This window comes from Mus musculus, chromosome 9, assembly GCF_000001635.26.
Source record: "Mus musculus strain C57BL/6J chromosome 9, GRCm38.p6 C57BL/6J".
Classification (NCBI taxonomy): Eukaryota; Metazoa; Chordata; class Mammalia; order Rodentia; family Muridae; genus Mus; species Mus musculus.
In genome coordinates, this window is record NC_000075.6 from 113,042,441 (window position 1) to 113,052,143 (window position 9,703).

General features: G+C 38.6%; 1 long non-coding RNA gene across 1 annotated transcript in view; it reads right to left on the reverse strand.

Annotated features, from left to right (window-relative positions):
- Positions 1 to 913: 913 nt before the first annotated feature.
- Gm36251 overlaps positions 914 to 9,703 on the reverse strand; it is an 80,074-nt gene continuing 71,284 nt past the window's right edge. The window contains exon 6 of the long non-coding RNA XR_001779308.2: positions 914 to 1,310. This is a non-coding gene — a long non-coding RNA (predicted gene, 36251). The remainder of the gene's footprint in view (positions 1,311 to 9,703) is intronic.

Here is a 9,703-nt window from a genome sequence, read left to right on the forward strand (position 1 = left end):
TTGTCAGAAGAAACCATGAAGTCACAAGATAGAGTGGGATCTCAGGAGAATACCACAGAGAGAAGGCAAGAAGCTCAAACAAATGCTTAGCCCGCCAGTCACTAGCTATCCTATAACACCACACCTTGGCAAACAAGGGCCATTGAAATCTAATTAAGAAGTTTCCTTTCTGGGCCATGGGGGATCTGCACAATGACATAGAAGCAGCTCTTAACTGCATGGTGCTCGCTGTGCAAACCCTTGGGATTTCAATTCTTTTCTATTGTTCTTTTTAAATATTTCTGAGCCACAGGGAAGTTCTGTTGTGATGATTGTAAAAGAGAAAAAATCCATTTAGTTCGCCATTTGATTTTAAACTCTTCACAGGGAAAACCAAACTGTGTTGCACATCACCATTCCTTCAGTGACTCAGAATCTTCCAAACTGGCTGAGGCTAACTGCTATATGTATAGATGGTAGAAGAAGGAGTGGCAGTAATGTAACTACATACAGAGATTAATACATAGGTGAGTCAATCATATAACATATTACATATGTTATATTGACATATACAGATACATTACACATACAAATTAATTAATATGTAGATAGAAGGCAGATACATATATTCATACATAGATGACATAAAGATATACAATAAACAGATAATATGTAAATATATACATTCATATACAGGATATGCATACATAAAGATAAATGTGTGCATATTAAAACATAAGTGATGAAAAGGTAAATGGGTATGAAAATAAATGATAAATGTTAGGTACCTGGATAGATGATAGATAGTAGATAAGTGATTGGTTGTTAGATAGATAATAGATAGTAAATAGATGATTGTTACATAGATGATAGCTCATAGAGAAAGCATATGTTAATACATAGATAACAGATACATACACATATATATGTGCATATATGTATGTATATATATATGTAGATGATAGAAAGACAGATAAACATCTGATATGTAGATAGAAATATGTAGGTAAGTACATGAACATGATAGTTGCATACCCTGCAAATGCTTTATCATTGAGCCATTTCCCCAGTGCCAGATAAGCTATTTTCGGTCTACCTCTGTATTGCCCTCTGCCTCTTTTTAAGCTATGCTTTACTCAAGGAAAAGGCAGTAAAAATGTTAACACCTGTGCTTGTTGGAACACAGTCTCATGTGCCCTTGGCATCTCTCATTTGTTTCCTGACTGAACTCCTTAGAGAAGAAGATACCTGAAGGTCTGTATAGAAACTCAGTGGAAACTCCGTGGCTCCGTGGTAGAAATGGGGGCGGGAGATGGGAAGTTTACAGTTACCTGGAAAAACAGAAAGGAAAATGAATGACAAAAATGCAAAATGGAAAACCCCATTCCACTACTAAAGTGGGGAGACTAGCACAACTGTGAGCCTAGAAAACTAAGACGTGATACAAACTAGAGGAAACCTGGAATATTCTTTTCTTTTGTTCTTCTTTTTTTTAATACAACAAAATGTTTAATAAGCAAATTCGAATGAGCAAATAGGAATCTGCCACAGAGAGGGGGAGCAGGACAGAGATCATGGGTTGAGAGTCAGGAAGACTAAGGAAAAGAACCAACTACTTAAGAAACCAGGGTGGAGAACAGGGAGGACCAGTAGCCAGAGGACAGGAACTGTGGTAAGACCAATAGAAATGATGTTTTACGTCCAGCTCTGGTACACTACATATGAGTAGTATTCTATTTCTTTATACATCAAGAAAGCATCATTATGATATAATTTATTGTTACTTGGATATGGAGATGCTAAATTAATTAGGGTCATGAACACTATATTTTATCATTCCCATAACGAAATTCCCATAATTATTTTTTCTAGAAGTATTTGCTCATTTGCTAGACACCTTCCATGTGATTGCTTGTAGGGTGCAAATGTCCACCAAACATTATATCACCCTTTGAAGCAAACCTAGAGGGAAGGTCTAGGGGAATCTTAGCCTCTGGTCCAAGGGGCATCTGAGACCAGGCCCCTTGGATCGGAGGCTTGCAGGACTCAGGGAGGAGCTCAGATGATGCAATGTAGATCTGAAGCTGGCAGATCTCTCCATCCCACACATATGCAAACATGATAGAGAAATGTAGAGGGAAAGCAAGCCACTGAAAAACTTTAGGAACACTTCCTAACATAGAACCTATCATGATCAATTTAAATGGAGGTCTCAGATTGAGACAAACACAGTTTGGCTTTGCTGTCTCCTCAAATTGCCTAGTAAGTAAAATCAGGCACTCTGAAATTGAGCTGTCGTCACTGAAGCCACTAACACGCACTGCATGAGCATATTGCCTGAGTGAGTCACAGCTCTGTTCCAAACCTTGCTTTCCACATCAAACCACCAAGGAAGAAATTAGTACCACTGCCAAAGGGCTCAACTATGCCCAAGCCCCTGATATATACTATGTTCGATGCATAGCCATCAAAAATATTACTCTGCTGTGTAGTCAGCTCACCATGGAAGGGATGACAATAACAGCAGGTGGCTTATGAGGTATCCCAAAGAAAGTCACGTGACCCATATCCTTGGCAGCATGTTGGAGTTGATGAGAGGTGAGCTTTGTAGGAAATGTTATCTAATGGTGCCAGAGAGCTGGGAGAAACAGCACAGTTGAGAACTGCAGTGGGTGGAGCCTGGCCACAGAAGGCTTCTGTGTACTGGGAAACTCATTTTTGTAGGACATGGAGTGATGAAGAAGATTGAGAGAAGATATGGAGGGCTGACAGGGCTGATGCAGCCAGCTGATGGGCATCTGGGAAAGATCCGCAACTCGGGCAAATAGCACTTATCTCCCAGTTGACTGAGCTGAGCTGACCTAACATCAGTACAGTCAGTCATCACCAGCAGAGGCTGTGGCACTGTTGTTGTTGTTGTTGTTGTTGTGGCTGTTGATTAGTTGGTTGTTGGTTGGTTTCAATTTTTTTCTTTATTTGTACTTTGTTGAAATAGTTCAAAATGAAGATAGTATTTGTAATAAAATACATAATGACTAAGAGACAACAATGATTGCAATACTCCTATTTTCTCAAGCTACTCACTTTCAGCATAATGTATGTCATTTTTATTTTTTGTTTGACAGGTTTATTTTTTATAAAATGAATTTTAGTCATTTTATCACCCATTCTCCTTCCCCTCTCCTTCTCCCACTGGCTCTATTCTTTGTTATGGATCCCTCTCCTCCTTTATTCCTTCTTTCTGGGTACAATTCAGAATATTTGAAGGGATGTGACAAAATGGCCAGCATTAAGCAGACTCATATATCATGTCTTTATTATTTTCTGTAAACTTCTAGAAGTGGTAGTAATGGTGGTGGTGGTGGTGACAGTGGTAATAGTGGGGAGGGTGTGGGGGGTGAAAGGTTTATTATTTTCAATGGGTTGGACAGATAAGTGTGGTTAAGGAAAAACTTAGTAAGGCATTTCTCATCTAGAAATCTAAAAGCTGGTACTATTCTTATTTTTGTTCTAGTTGAATTCAGGAAATATTTTATTTTGAGTTGTGTGTGTGTTTCAGTCCATTACCAACTTTTAAGTGCTAGAATTTGCAAGTCTATATTGCACTAATCAATATTCCCCAAGACATACAATTTCAACTCATATATAAAAATGCTTATTCACTTTTGATACTTATACAATCATTGTCAGTATGCTACGGTGTGTGTGCATGTGTGTGCATGTGTGTGCATATATGAATATGATGTTATGATGTCGAAGAGGAGGCGCATACTCCACAACACACAAATGGAGGCCAGAGGACACTTTTGTGGAATCAGTTCTTTTCCTCCTTCTTTATGTTGATTTACAGGATCCAATTCAGGCCGCCAGGCTTATTGTGGCAAGACCATTTACCAATTGGGCCATCTCACCATTCTGATAGATTTCTTACCATCCATAAAACATTCAGCTCTGCTTGGCCAATTTGTTTATGAACACATAATGTCTTTCTGAAAGATTTGGGATTAGTTCTCAGGGAGTTTAGTTGCCTAGTCATGACATCCACTGAGCAAGGCAGCCATTACTGTCCAGCGTACAAAGAAATGTAATTGTAATAACTGCATATCCCAATAGGTATTCCCAGCAGGCTGGCTCCATCCCCCCATGAGTGCTTGCAATGCAGTTTTGCACATAATACATTTTCTTATTGCTTCTCTGCTCACAGTGGATTACAGTGTTCTTGAGAAGAGGAGAAAGCCTTAGTCCCCGAGGATTCACTGTGTGATCTCTGTGAGGCACTGAGATTGGGCACATTATAATTCTCCATTAAATATGGTGGTCGAATTTGCTTCAAGTCCTAAACCCCCAGGGAATTCTACTTGATTTTAAACTCTGCTCAAGATGCTGCAGAGTCAGCAGGATGTCTAAGGTTTGAGGGAATCAAGATACCAGAAGAAGGAACCACATTGTTGTGTATAACATTATCTGCATGCTTGCTCTCTAGGGACTTGAACTTGATGTTAAGCCAAGGGCCTTAAAAACCCAAAGGGGAGTTGAAATAAAATTGCTGATATATTGGGTACAACTTCCAGTGGTTTCAAAATATTAAGGATTTTTTTTTAATGTAGTGCTCGAGGTTAGCCAGGGAAAACAAATTTTCTATGCACTTCAGACTTTTAGCCACAATTTTAATATGTTTATAAAGCAAGATCAAAAGAAATCTGAAGAGAGACAAACTCTTACCAAGAAAGTGATCTTCCTTTCAATTAACTGTTATTAGCAAATAAGAAGGTAGGAACAGAAAACCCCTCAGCATGACACATACACACACATATATATGAGTGTGTGTATGTGTGTACACACACACACACAAACACACACACACTAGCTAATCTTTCTGATCAAGAAAAAAGTGGTGGAAATATATTTTCTAACTATTTCTTTTTAAATGTATATTTATTTTATTTGTAATTTATGGGTGTGTGTGTGTGTGTCTATGTGTGTGTTGTGTGTCTGTGTCTATATGTACCACATGTATGCAGAGGCTGTGGAGGGCAGAAGAGAGCCTGTGATTGGGCTGCCATGGGGATGATGTGCCTGAGTCCTCTGAAGATGCAACCTATTCTCATAAGCATCCAGCCCCTCTCCTAACAATGTCTGCTTTCTAGTGTGTGTGTGTGTGTGTGTGTGTGTGTGTGTGTGTGTGTGTGTGTTAAAAAAGGAGAACAAAACTGCTGTTTCAACATAGTGTGGTCATAAACATAATAGACTCAAAATATGAATAAATTTAGAAGTACATAAAGGTTTTCAGCAGGTCAGTTTTTATAAGGTCCATGTGAGATGTCTATCTATATGTTCCATTAATAAATTAGAACATAAAAGGGTTTTATTATTTTATTTTATTTTTTTTAGGTTTGAGGGTTTTTTGTAGATATTTTCTTTATTTACATTTCAAATGTTATCCCCTTTCTAGTTTCCCCTCCAAAATCCCCTATTCCCCCTCCCTCCCCCTGCTTCCCAACCCACTCACTCCCATTCCTGGCCTTGGTATTCCCCTGTACTGGGGCATATAGAGTCGTAACAGGACCAAGGGCCTCTCCTCCCGTTGATGACCCACTAGGCCATCCTCTTCTACACATATAGCTAGAGCCTCAAATTCCACCATGTGTTTTCTTTGATTAGCAGTATAGTTCCAAGGAGCTCTGGGGGTACTGGTTAGTTCATATTGATGTTCCTCCTATGGGCTTCAGACCCCTTCTGCTCCCTGGGTACTTTCTCTGGCTCCTTCAGTGGGGACCCTGTGCTCTGTCCAATGGATGACTGTGAGCATCCACTTCTGTATTTGCCAGGCACTGGCAGAGCCTCACAGGAGTCAGCTATATCAGGCTCCTGTCAGCAGGCTCTTGCTGGCATCTGCCTAGTGTCTGGGTTTGTTGGTTGTTTATGGGATAGATCCCCAAGTGGGACATTCTCTGGATGGTCGTTCTGCTCCAAACTTTATCTCTGAAACTCCTTCAATGGGTATTTTGTTCCCCATCCTAAGAAGAAATGAAGTATCCACACGTTGGGTTTCCTTCTTCTTGAGTTTCATGTGTTTTGCATATTGTATCCAGTGTATTCTAAGTTTCTGGACTACTATCCACTTATCAGTGAGTGCATATCATGTGTGCTCTTTTGTGATTGGGTTACCTCACTCAGGATGATATCCTCCAGATACATCTATTTACCTAAGAATTTCATAAATTCATTGTTTTTAATAGCTGAGTAGTACTCCATTATGTAAATGTACCACATTTTCTGTATCCATTCTTCGACATCTGGGTCCTTTACAGCTTCTGGATATTATAAACAAGGCTGCTATGAACATAGTGGGGCATGTGTTCTCGTTACCTCTCAGAACATCTTCTGGTTATATGCCGAGGAGAGGTACTGCTAGATCTTCCGGTAGTACTATGTCGAGTTTTCTGAGGGACCAACAGACTGAGTTACAGAGTGGTTGTACAAGCTTGCAATCCCACCAGCAATGGAGGAGTGTTCCTCTTTCTCCACATCCTCACCAGCATCTGCTGTCACCTGAATTTATGATCTTAGCCATTCTGACTGGTGTGAGGTGGAATCTCAGGGTTGTTTTGATTTGCATTTCCCTGATGATTAAGGATGTTGAACATTTTTTCAGGTGCTTCACAGCCATTTTGTATTCCTCAGTTGAGAATTCTTTGCTTAGTGCTGTAACCCATTTTTAGTAGAGTTATTTGATTTTCCTGAGTCCAACTTCTTGAGTTCTTTGTATATATTGGATATTAGTCCCTTGTCAGATTTAGGATTGGTAAAGATCCTTTCCCAATCTGTTGGTGGCCTTTTTGTTTTACTGACAGTGTCTTTTGCCTTACAGAAACTTTGCAATTTTATGAGGTCCATTTGTGGATTCTCGATTTTTTTTTCTTTTTTGTGGTTTTGAGAGACAGGGTTTCACTGTATAGCCCTAGCTGTCCTGAAACTCACTTTGTAGACCAGGCTGGCCTCGAACTCAGAAATCCGCCTGCCTCTGCCTCCCAAGTGCTGGGATTAAAGGCATGTACAGCCATGCCCACCTGTGAATTCTCAATCTTACAGCACAAGCCATTGCTGTTCTGTTCAGGAATTTTTCCCCTGTGCCCATATCTTCAAGGCTTTTCCCTACTTTCTTCTCTATAAGTTTCAGTGTCTCTGGATTTATGTGGAGTTCCTTGATCCACTTAGACTTGAGCTTTGTACAAGGAGATAAGAATGGATCAATTCCTATTCTTCTACATGATAACCACCAGTTGTGTCAGCAGCATTTGTTGAAAAGCTGTCTTTTTTCTACTAGATGGTTTTAGCTCCCTTGTCAAAGATCAAGTGACCATAGGTGTGTGGATTCATTTCTGGGTCTTCATTTCTATTCCATTGATCTACCTGTCTGTCATTGTACCAGTACCATGCAGTTTTTATCACAATTGCTCTGTAGTACAGCTTTAGGTCAGGCATGGTGATTCCACCAGAGGTTATTTTATTGTTGAGAATAGTTTTTGTTATCCTAGTTTCTTCTTCTTCTTTTTTTTTTTTTTTTTGTTATTCCAGATGAATTTGCAAATTGCCCTTTCTTATCTCAGTGAAGTATTGAAGTGGGATTTTGATGGGGATTGCATTGAATCTATAAATTGCCTTCAGCAAGATAGCCATTTTTACTAATATCAATCCTGCCAATTCTTTAGATCTCAATAGGAGATCTTTCCATCTTCTGAGATCTTCTTCAATTTCTTTCTTCAAAGACATGAAGTTCCTATCATATGAATCTTTCATTTCCTTATTTAGAGTCACACCAAGGTATTTTATATTATTTGTGACTATTGTAAAGGCTGTTGTTTCACTAATTTCTTTCTCAGTCTGTTTATCCTTTGTGTAGAGAAAGGACACTGATTTTTTTTTTTTTGTTAATTTTATGTCCAGCTGCTGAACTGAAGCTGTTTATCAGGTTTAGGAGTTCTCTGGTGGAATTTTTAGGGTCATTATTATATACTATCATATCATCTGCAAAGAGTGATATTTTGACTTCTTCTTTTCCAATTTGTATCCCCTTGATCTCCTTTTGTTGTCTAATTGCTCTGGCTAGGACTTCAAGGACTATATTGAATAGGTAGGGAGAAAGTGGGCAGCCTTGTCTAGTCCCTGATTTTAGTGGGATTGCTTCAAGGTTCTCTCCATTTAGTTTGATGTTGGCTACTGGTTTGCTGTATATTGCTTTTAATATGTTTAGGTATGGGCCTTGAATTCCTGATTTCTCCAAGACTTTTATCATGAATGGGTATTGGATGTTGTCACATTCTTTCTCAGCATCTAATGAGATGAACATGTGGTTTTTGTCTTTAAGTTTGTTTATACAGTGGATTACGTTGATGGATTTCCATATATCAAACCATCCCTGCATCCCTGGAATGAAGCCTACTTGATCATGATGGATGATCATTTTGATGTGTTCTTGGATTCAGTTTGCAAGGATTTTATTGAGTATTTTTGCATCAATATTCATAAGGGAAATTGGTCTGAAGTTCTCTTTCTTTGTTAGGTCTTTATGTGGTTTAGGTATCAGAGTAATTGTGGCTTCATAGAATGAATTGGGTAGAATACCTTCTGTTTCTATTTTGTGAAATAGTTTGAGGAAAATTGGAATTATGTCTTCTTTGAATGTCTGATAGAACTCTGTAGTAAACCCATCTGGTCCTGGGCTTTTTTTGGTTGGGAGGCTATTAATGACTGCTTCTATTTCTTTAGGTTATATGAGACTGTTTAGATCATTAATCTGATCTTGATTTAAATTTGGTACCTGGAATCTGTCTAGGAAATTGTCCATTTTATCCAGGTTTTCCAGTTTTGTTGAGTATAGCCTTTTGTAGTAGGATCTGATGATATATTTGACTTCCTCAGGATCTGTTGTTATGTCTCCCTTTTCATTTCTGATTTTGTTAATTAGGATGCTGTCTCTGTGCCCTCTAGTTAGTCTGGTTAAGGTTTATCTATCTTGTTGATTTTCTCAAAGATCCAGCTCCTGGTTTGGTTGATTCTTTGAATAGTTCTTTTTGTTTCCACTTGGCTGATTTGAGCCCTGAGTTTGATTATTTCCTTCTGTCTACTCTTGGGTGAATTTGCTTCCTTTTGTTCTAGAACTTTTAGGTGTGCTGTCAAGCTGCTAGTGTATGCTCTCCCTAGTTTCTTTTTGGTGGCACTCAGAGCTATACGTTTTCCTCTAAGGACTACTTTTTTTGTGTCCTATAAGTTTGGGTATGTTGTGGCTTCATTTTCATTAAATTCTAAAATGTCTTTAATTTCTTTCTTTATTTCTTCCTTGACCAAGGTATCATTGAGTAGAGTGTTGTTCAGATTCCACATCAATGTTGGCTTTCTATTATTTATGTTCTTATTGAAGATCAGCCTTAGTCTGTGGTGATCTGATAGGATGCATGGGATAATTTCAATAATTTTGTATCTGCTGAGGCCTGTTTTGTGACCAATTATATGGTCAGTTTTGCAGCAGGTACCATGAGGTTCTGAGAAGAATGTATATCCTTTTGTTTTAGGTTAAAATATTCTGTAGATATATGTTAAATCCATTTGTTTAATAACTTCTGTTAGTTTCACTGTGTCTCTGTTTAGTTTCTGTTTCCAGGATCTGCCCATTGATAAGAGTGGGGAGTTAAAGTCTCCTACTATTATTGTGTGCATTGCAATG